This window comes from Parasteatoda tepidariorum, chromosome 12, assembly GCF_982258835.1.
Source record: "Parasteatoda tepidariorum strain Cologne lab strain chromosome 12, Ptep-v5.0, whole genome shotgun sequence".
NCBI classification, from domain to species: Eukaryota; Metazoa; Arthropoda; class Arachnida; order Araneae; family Theridiidae; genus Parasteatoda; species Parasteatoda tepidariorum.
Genome location: NC_141766.1, coordinates 784,754 through 794,171, shown reverse-complemented (window position 1 = coordinate 794,171; position 9,418 = coordinate 784,754). Strand labels below are relative to the sequence as shown.

General features: G+C 29.1%; 1 long non-coding RNA gene across 1 annotated transcript; it reads right to left on the bottom strand.

Annotated features, from left to right (window-relative positions):
- Positions 1-653: 653 nt before the first annotated feature.
- Positions 654-5,182, bottom strand: LOC147800876 (uncharacterized). Its single transcript, XR_015430836.1, has 3 exons — positions 4,999-5,182; positions 3,051-3,137; positions 654-1,366 (listed from the first exon to the last, which is right to left on the bottom strand). It is a non-coding gene; the product is annotated as an uncharacterized LOC147800876 (long non-coding RNA).
- Positions 5,183-9,418: the final 4,236 nt, after the last annotated feature.

Here is a 9,418-nt window from a genome sequence, read left to right as displayed (position 1 = left end):
TTTAATGCTATATATTTATAAATATTATTAACATTTTGTTGGAAAAGTTTTTTGAATTAAGTGAATAGTATTTTTTTTATACATGATATTTTATAGAGGTATCATGATTTTTTCCTAAAAATGTAGGTTTTTTACTGTTTTTTTAATGTTACTTGTTTCTATAATAAAAAATAAAAAAGTACTTCCAACAATTTTTTCAATATTACCTAATATGCAATATTTTAAAAGAATTTTGTCATTTTGAAAAAATTTCAGACGCGAGGAGTAATATAAAAAAAACATAAAAAATTGAAAAATTTAAATTTTTTAATTTCTTAAATTTTTAAATATATTTTTGAAATTTTGTATAAAAGTTGTTTTTAGCAATATAAATGTATCCTGAAAATTTCAAGCAAATCCCTTTATAATTTCAAAAAAAAAATTTGAAAGCCCTTTGTCGCCTTAAGAAGTTTTTAATTAAATATAGTAGCATTAAATTCTAACTTGAGAATCATTTAAACTGAAACAGTTGTAGTGATATAGTAGAAATGATAAATAAATGAATAGCTTGTATATAAAGTTAATTAAATACCTAGAATAGATATTCTATAAAATAGTGTATTTCTCTTAATATGTATCTTCAAGAAATGATAAATAAATGAGTTACTTTTTCTTTTGATAATCTTTATTTTTACCTTTTTATTTATTTTTTAAGCATAGTTGCCAACACTGATAGGAAAAAATCCAGTAGATGTTTACTCAGAATTTTGAATAGTAATAGGCTAATTCATCAAAGATAGTTAAAATATTTTTTTTAATTAAATTAAAAAGAGAGTTCTGAATAAAAATAACCTGAACATTTTTGAACAAAAAAAAAGTGTTGAACTATTTTTTATAAATGAGGTTTGCATCATTATGAATTATTAATACTTATTTAAATATTCAAGCAATAATCTGCACAAAAATTCTATTTCAATAAGGATTTTTTTTAGGAAATTTCCTCAATATTAGGGAATTTTCTAAAATGTACAAAAACCAGGAGAAATTTTAATGAAACCAGTAAACCAGGAGAAACTGGCCTAATCCAGTAGTCTACTGGAAAATCCAGTAGAGTTGGCAGCTATGTTTAAGTGGTAATTAAGAGATAAGCATATGTATTAAGTACAAAATAGGAAGAAAAAAAATTTATAAAGTTGGATCTGACAATTTGAAGCATGTCCATTTTTTTTTGTTCTTATACAATAGACAAGAGTATTGGTAGCCAGCTTGACTCTATGAAGGTGCTTGCTGGTGCCATCATATAAGGTCTATGCCCACTACTAGTGGCAACATCCTGAGGAAAGGAGCAGCTAAAAGTCTTCTTTATAACTATCGTCTGGTTAGCCAGCTGTAAAATAGAAGCATTTTTCTTGATAAAAAAAAAATTAGAAATCATGTTACCTTAAAATTCTGCAGTAAGTCAGAATTTAATCTAAGACTTCAATTATATTAATATCTGAAAACCATGCCAAACAATAAAGAGCATAATTATTTTTTATGAATTTAAAAAATATACAATTATATTTATTACATATTGCAAAATCAATGACTGAAATGTTATGTTATGGCACAAAGACATTCTTCAAAGTAAAGGAAAATCTGCATAAACCATTGTAGAAACATAGTCCTGGTAAACATATCTCACAGAAAAGCTTTAAGCAGACAATGCTGTGAGACTATTCCCCGGGACAAATATGGATCATCAGTAGAAGAACAAGCTGCAATCTGAATACTAATTAAATTTTTAGATTAAAAACAAACTATATTAAATAAGTAAAGAATAATTCCATATATAATCCAGGCAAAAGCTAGAAGAGAACAAGTTGCTTCTAATAAGTATTGCAATTAAGATACCTTGTGAAGATTTCAATCAATGGTTAAGTATATAACTAAAAGCACAGCTTTTTAAATTGTAAATCTATAAAGGCTTGCATACATTACCTTGAATCAACTTGAGTAACAGAGTGACATTCAACACAAAAGTATACATTTTAAGATATTTTTAATTACTGGAAAAGTGTTAAGCATGCAATTACATATAGATATATTAAAAAAAAAAACATTCACAGGCTCACTCATGTTGACGCAGTCAACGGAACATTGGAGCACACATCCACAATAAGACAATCTCTCTAGTGCTTTGCTAGTTGACCAAGCGCCCATTATTAACAATAAAAAATTGGCCCACTTCCTCCATATATGTCTAACTTGTCATGAGGTTGAACTAATTCTCTCAATTCAATCTTTTAGCATTCAGATGTCTTATAGTTATTATGGGTTTTAGTCAATGAGAGTTAAATTGCTAAAATTAAATAAATTATTGTTATGACAGGTTTGTTGCTCGGTTTCAGACTTTCAATTCTTTTGCTGGTTTCCAATTTAGTCAGGTTACTTACGTCTAAAAGAGAGGCTGTTTAACCTTATTTAATATTTCTATTGCAGAACCCATCAGAGTTTAGACATAAATACTAACAGCATTAAGAAAAAGGCAACCATAGGACATAACATCACAACATTTAATAGTTACTCATAGCACAGATTTTTTAAAAAAATTTATTTTCTTTACATATGACATAAACGACCTCACAGCCAACTGCTTGGTTGGCGCGTGCACTGCCTACCAAAGAGAATAGTTGTAGAAATGTGGTAGGCAATAATTTTTTTTACAAAATAAGAGATTAACAGCAGAACAACAATTTTGCGCTTTGTATAAACAACTGAAGTTAATCTTTGCCAGGTCCTGTGAGTGTGCCATTTACATAGCAAATGTGAAATTGCATTGAATGAAATAGCTGTAACTTTATCATTAGTCATTATACAATTACTATGTCTGCAATTTTAGATTCAAGAGAAAGAAATAATGGTTTCTACATCTAAACTGCTAGTAATAAACTGTGCTACTGGATAACTATGCCCTAACTATGCAACTGTAGTTTATCTGAAAACATGATAAATATTTGTGTTATGAATTATGCTAATACTACTAAATCAGCAAGTAAAATTTAAATAGAATCAAATATTAAAAAACAAACCTCATATTTCTTTTAGACTGTCTCTTATACCACACAACTTGCAAACTTAAGTCTGGTTTTTCCGATCAGACAGTAACAGACTGATGGCTGAAATAAGAAATTTTAAAAAAAATAACATAAACAACTAACTTTCTGATACAAGAACTATGTTAACCTTAAAGGAGAAAATACAAATCTTTAAAAAATAACCACAGTATCAAACCAATATTAACAAAAATATGGTTTAATAATAAAAGTTTATAAACTTTTCATTGCTTTTATTTCTGTTCTCTTCTTTAGCCCATATTTCATTTAGGGAGAAAAAAGAGACCTTACATTACTTTGAAAGTTTTATAAGTAAAAATCAACCATGTTGAATGCGTATGCATGATAATTCATTTATTAAGAGGTAAGATTTAAATACTTTTAAAATCTTTCACCATTTTTAGAGATTGAATGCTAAAATAATAAATTTCTAAAATTGATAAAGCAAATAGAATAAATAATTTTTAAAATAATTAATATAAAAAACAATATATTAATAAATTTATTGTTTAATAATAATAGAGGAAGATAATAACCAGCAAAACATTGACTTTTTCTTAACCTACATTTGATTAAAGTCAAATACTGATAAACATTAAAAGATATTTATTTTGACTTTTATTATTTTATTAAAATTTTAATTTGCAAACAGAATACTACAACAATATAGTTGAAGAAAAAAAACTAAAACACTTAAGATAAAATGCCACAGTTAATATACAATTAGTCGAATAATCAAAATAAAAAACATTATACTAGTAGCAATAGTACAAACTACTGATACTAACTGAAATACTCGTATTGGCTCCTCTTGAATCTGTCTGTCATTTAAGCTAAAAAAAGAATAAAATTAGATGAATCTCTGTGCAATAGACAAATTTTTATTACAGTAATCTCTCTCTCCTTAGTTTTGTATAATGTTACTTTGAAACAGTTCATTATTCATTAAGTATATACCAAATATATTTAAAGTGAAAGAGTATTTATAATTCAGGGGCAATGTTCTTAGCGATCTTCCCTCTGTCCCTCAGGGGCAGAACCACAACCGTTGTGAGAGAATTAGTACTTAAATTAACTCATAACATTCAACATTCTATTGCCTCTAAACATTTTTCTCCATTGTGTAAAGTAGTAGAAAGAAGAATATCAGGGAAAAAAACACTTTCTACTGAATATTTTTCCTTACAGCATCAAAGTGCTAAGTCTGATGCAGTTCTTTGACTACTCTCTCTTATTTGAATGGGCTGAGTTGTGGTGATCAGGCTTAAATGTCAAGACAAGAGTACAATGTTTTCATGAATCTAGTTAACATATATATAGGAGAGAGGGGGGCACCTTTCAACAGTTTTTGCTTAAGAATTATTTTCGAAGTTTTATTGCTTTCAAAATCTAAGTTCTAATTTTTATTTACTAATTTGATATTTGAGGTAACCTCTCAATTTTTTCCAAAGGTCTAAACCAAAGGCAAAATACCTAATTTTACATATTTAGTGAACCATGTATTTTGTTGAAATCTACCCCTCCTGGGGGGCAGTTTTCAACAGGTGGTGGGGCACATTTCAACAACTGAAGAGAACGTAACAAGATCATACAGTTTGGAACGTTCTGACAATTCAGCCACACTTATATTATAAATCTTTAATTAATAAGAATTACCTGTAAATAAAATTTTCATGATGACAAAATATAAAATCCAGCTCAATCAAATCTAGAAAATGGCTCTGAAAAATAATTTTGTTTATGATATGACAGGAAACTATAGATGCAAAATAACTGATTTCAGTAGTGAGATAGTTGTAATATATGGGTAGCAAGTAAAAATATCAAAGCCATTTTGAATTAATTGAGCAAATGGTGCAGCTCTTTGCATTCGAAAGAACATTGTAGATAATATAGTAAATTTACTATTAAAAATATGAATTACCTAGCGAATTCGTTTCATTGCTTAATCATTCCGAGTACGTCCAGCTCAAACATTTTCGCCATTTTCAATCACGTTCAAAAAGCGGGCATCCAAGCAGTTGGCGATAGATTTCGTTTGGCAATCACCCATTTCAGCTGATCGCCAAAGTTTAGGGTTATAAAAGGGCGGGCATCCAAGACAGTGCGCTCAGATTTACCTTCGTAGGGAGACTGTTGCATGGCTGACCGATTTTTTAATAAATTGAGACATTTGATTGGTCAATTGCACCATTGTTTTCATCTTTATCGCTTAATCGTTTAGTTAGGCTTACTAGAATGGCATTTTTAGCATTTTTGATTGGCGTAATTTTACTGATGCGCATGCTTGGTTTGATAATTTATTCAAACCAATCTAAACACTTCGTAGACAATGAATATAGAAACTTGTATACCCTCCTTTGCTTGTGTATACTGACAAAGACATAAAGATAGAAAGATCAATCACTATACCAAACGGATGTCAGGGTGAACTTTGACATCACTGGTCTCAACTGAATTTTCTTTATTTGATTTTTATAAATTGTTATGATAAATAATAACATTCAGTCTCTGTGCCAGAAAATTCTGAACACATTTTTTTAAAATTCTTTAAGGATTTCTAATTTGTACATTTTTTAATTTAAAATCAAAAAAAATAATATATTCTTAAAAATTTATTTTTATATTGCTCTGAAATTCAAATACTTGAAATAAAAAAAATAAAAACTATTTAAGAGCTTATTAAAAAATATGAAAATAACTAAAAAAAATAAAGTAATTAAAATAAAATAAAGGACAGTTTTATGAGCAATCTAAGCTGCCCAAAACATTTAATTTAATGAAGAACAAAAAATTGGAAAATGTTAATAATTGCTGAGATAGAGTCTCATAATTGTCTGCTAGCGTTCAATTAGTTTGTTATTAAATCTTTTTCGTGGTTTTCATTTGTGCGTAATGTAAATTCTAATTATTTTCGTTTAAAAAATCTTTCAAAATTCATTCCTGTATTTAAATTACAAGTAACTTTGATATCTTGGTTGCGGACAAGAATACAAAAAAGCACAAAAAATTTTTTAGAGCATTTCACAACATTCACTTAGAAGGCTATATATCAGCGATGATAAAAAAAAAGTGATTGATTATTAAAAATGATTTCATTGCTATAATGAACATTTCGATGGAATCCTATTACCATCAAGAAATCTGGCAAACGTTTTCGTGGTTTTCCTTAGCTTGTATCGCAGCAATGCTACTACAATAGCTTTTGTAAGTATGCTTTTATTCTGATACTTGAATTGCAAGTTGCTTTGATTCCTGGGTTGTGTAAAAGAAATATTAATGTAAAAAGAGTGTTTCACAATATTCAGTAAGATGACAGATTGTTTTTCAAGGACGATGAAAAAATTTTTTGATTATAAAAAATAATTTCATTGCGATAATCAACATTCAGCTGGAAACCTATAACCATTCAACAATTTAAAAGACTTTTTCGTGGTTTTCCTTTGCATGTAACGCAAATTTGATTACTTTTATTTAATTTTCATTAAAATAAACTCTTCTTATAACTTTCATGAACATAATTGTATTCCGATACTTAAATTCTTAATTACTTTGATTTCTGAATTAAACTAAAGATAATAATGGCGTTTCGTTACATTCGCTAGAAACGTTATAAACATTCGTTATGAACATTTAGCTAGAATCCTATTACAGATCAAAGCGACTAAAAAAAAGCTATAATGAACATTTCGATGGAATCCTATTACCATCAAGAAATCTGGCAAACATTTTCGTGGTTTTCCTTAGCGTGCAAAGCAAAATTTGATAATTTTAATTAAAATTGGTTATTTTTGTAGCAATTATTACTTCGGTGCTTAAAATCCGACTTACTTTGATTTCTGGGTTGAGTAAATAAGAAGAGCTTTTCGTTCTGTTCAGGAAGATGATACCCTATCTATTAAGGATAATAATAATGAAAAAATGGCTGTTTAAAAAAAATATTTTCATTGAGATGATGATGAACATTTAGCTTGAATCCTATTATCACCAAGCAATTAAAAAAAAACATTTTCGTGGTTTTCCTTTGCGTGTAACGCAATATGTGATTATTTTGATTTATTCTTAATTAAAATAAACTAATCTTTTAACTTTCATAAATATAATTTTACTCCGATGCTTGTTTTATTTATTTTATTATTTTGTTTTATATACCAATAAAAGCAATCTGAAAAAATTTTTTTGTTTGTTTTTCTTAGCGTGTAACGCAAAGTTTGATAATTTTAATTTCAATTTAGGCTAGATTATAATTAATTATTTTTATAACTTTCATAAATATGGTTTTATTCCGATACGTAAATAGCGAGTTACTTTGATTTTCGGGTAGAGTTAAAAACTACAAAAATATGAAGAACATCTCGTTATACTCTGAAATTTTTGAGATACGCGCAGACAAGAATTTACAAAATGAAAATAACGGTTTAATTTTAAAATACAAAGTGTATTTTAACACGACAGACGATTTTTTACTGACTTACTTCAACTTGTTTAGCGTAGAATAAATTTTAAACAGAGGAGAAAATGGAGTTGACGCGAGAACATTTTCGCGCTATGATTTTCTACGATTTTTGTCAAAAACAGAGTACAATTTTCCTTGCCAGAGGACAAACTAGATGGCGCCACGAGATCTAGAACTCTTACTAATTAACAATTTTGGCAGACGAGTATGTTTATGTTACTGGCGATCGAGAGATCTTGTTGTTGTTGTTAATTTATGTCGTACTAGAGCTGCACAATGGGCTATTGGTGACGGTCTGGGAAACATCCCGGAGGATGATCCGAAGACATGCCATCACAATTTTGATCCTCTGCGGAGGGGATGGCACCCCCGCTTCGGTAGCCCGACGACCTGCGCGCGAAGTCGAGCACTTTACGGTAGCACAGTTTAACGAGGACCAATACCGCACACCCTCGGTCCTTACGCAGGCTGATCCAAGTGGTCACCCACCCGCAAACTGACCGCAGTCAGTGATGCTTGACTTCGGTGATCTGCTGAGAACCGTGTCTTAACGATCAGTCCACTGCGGGACTAGAGAGAGATCTTGTTGTATTTGTAGTATTGTTTCTGTAGTGCTGTTAATATACACTTGTTATCAAATTGGAAAGAGTAATTCTTCTTTTTTAGTTTGTGATCATTTTATCTATGATTTATTTAGATACGAACCAGCCGAGTTGAAGAACAGGTAAGAAACCTTTCATTGATACCTGTTTCAGTTGAAGATATAAAAGAAATAAGTTATCTTTTTTAACATGGCATCCCTGCTGGGACTATCGGTTCGTATTTTAATAAAATGAGAATTATTATTATAAATATTTGATTGGCAGTGTTATAAAAATAAATGGACACTGGAACTGAAAGTACTGTGAATAATAATAACTCTAAAATGGCCACAGACATTGAACTTCTTAAAAAGAAACGCACTACGTTAAGAGCATCAGTTACTAATTAGTATTAGCCCAGGTAGCAAAAAGATATGATCTAATATCAGAAAGATGCAATATAATACTGCCGTGCTAGAAAACGCAATACTCTTGAATCTTATCTTCTAGGCTGTTGCTTGGCTGACCGACTTTTTAATAAATACAGGCATTTGATTGGTCAATTACATCATCGTTTTCATCGTTATCGCTTAATCGTTTTCTCAGGTTTACTAGAATGGCGTTTTTAGCATTTTTGTTTGGCGCAATTTTAATAACGCGCATGCTCAGTTTGATAATTTATTCACCCCAATCGAAGTACTTCGTAGACAATGAATATAGAGGCTTGTATCCCCTCCTTTGCTCGTGTATACTCAAACAAAGACATAAAGATGGAAAGATCAATCACTGTACCAAACAGATGTCAGGGTGAACTTTGACACTGGACACATCACTGGTCTCTATTTTTTTTATTTGATTTTCATAAATTGTTATGATAAATAATAACATTCTGTCTCTGTGCCAGAAAAATCTGAACACATTTTTTTTAAAGATTTATAATTTGTAAATTTTAAATGAAAAAATTAACGTATTTTAAAAAATTGATTTTTATAATGTTCTGAAATTCAAATACTTGAAATAAATATTAAAAAAACAATTTAAGTGCTTATTAAAAATATATAAAAAATATAAAAATAACTAAAAAATAAATAAAATAATTAAAATAAAATAGAACAGTTTTATAAGCAATCCAAGCTGCCCAGCATTTAATTTCATGAAGAACAATAAATTGGAAAATGTTAATAATTGCTAAGATAGAGTCTTATAATTGCCTGTTAGCGTTCAGTTAGTTAGTTATTAAAACTTTTTCATGGTTTTCATTTGTGCGTAATCTAAATTCTAATTATTTTCATTCAAAAAGTCTTTCA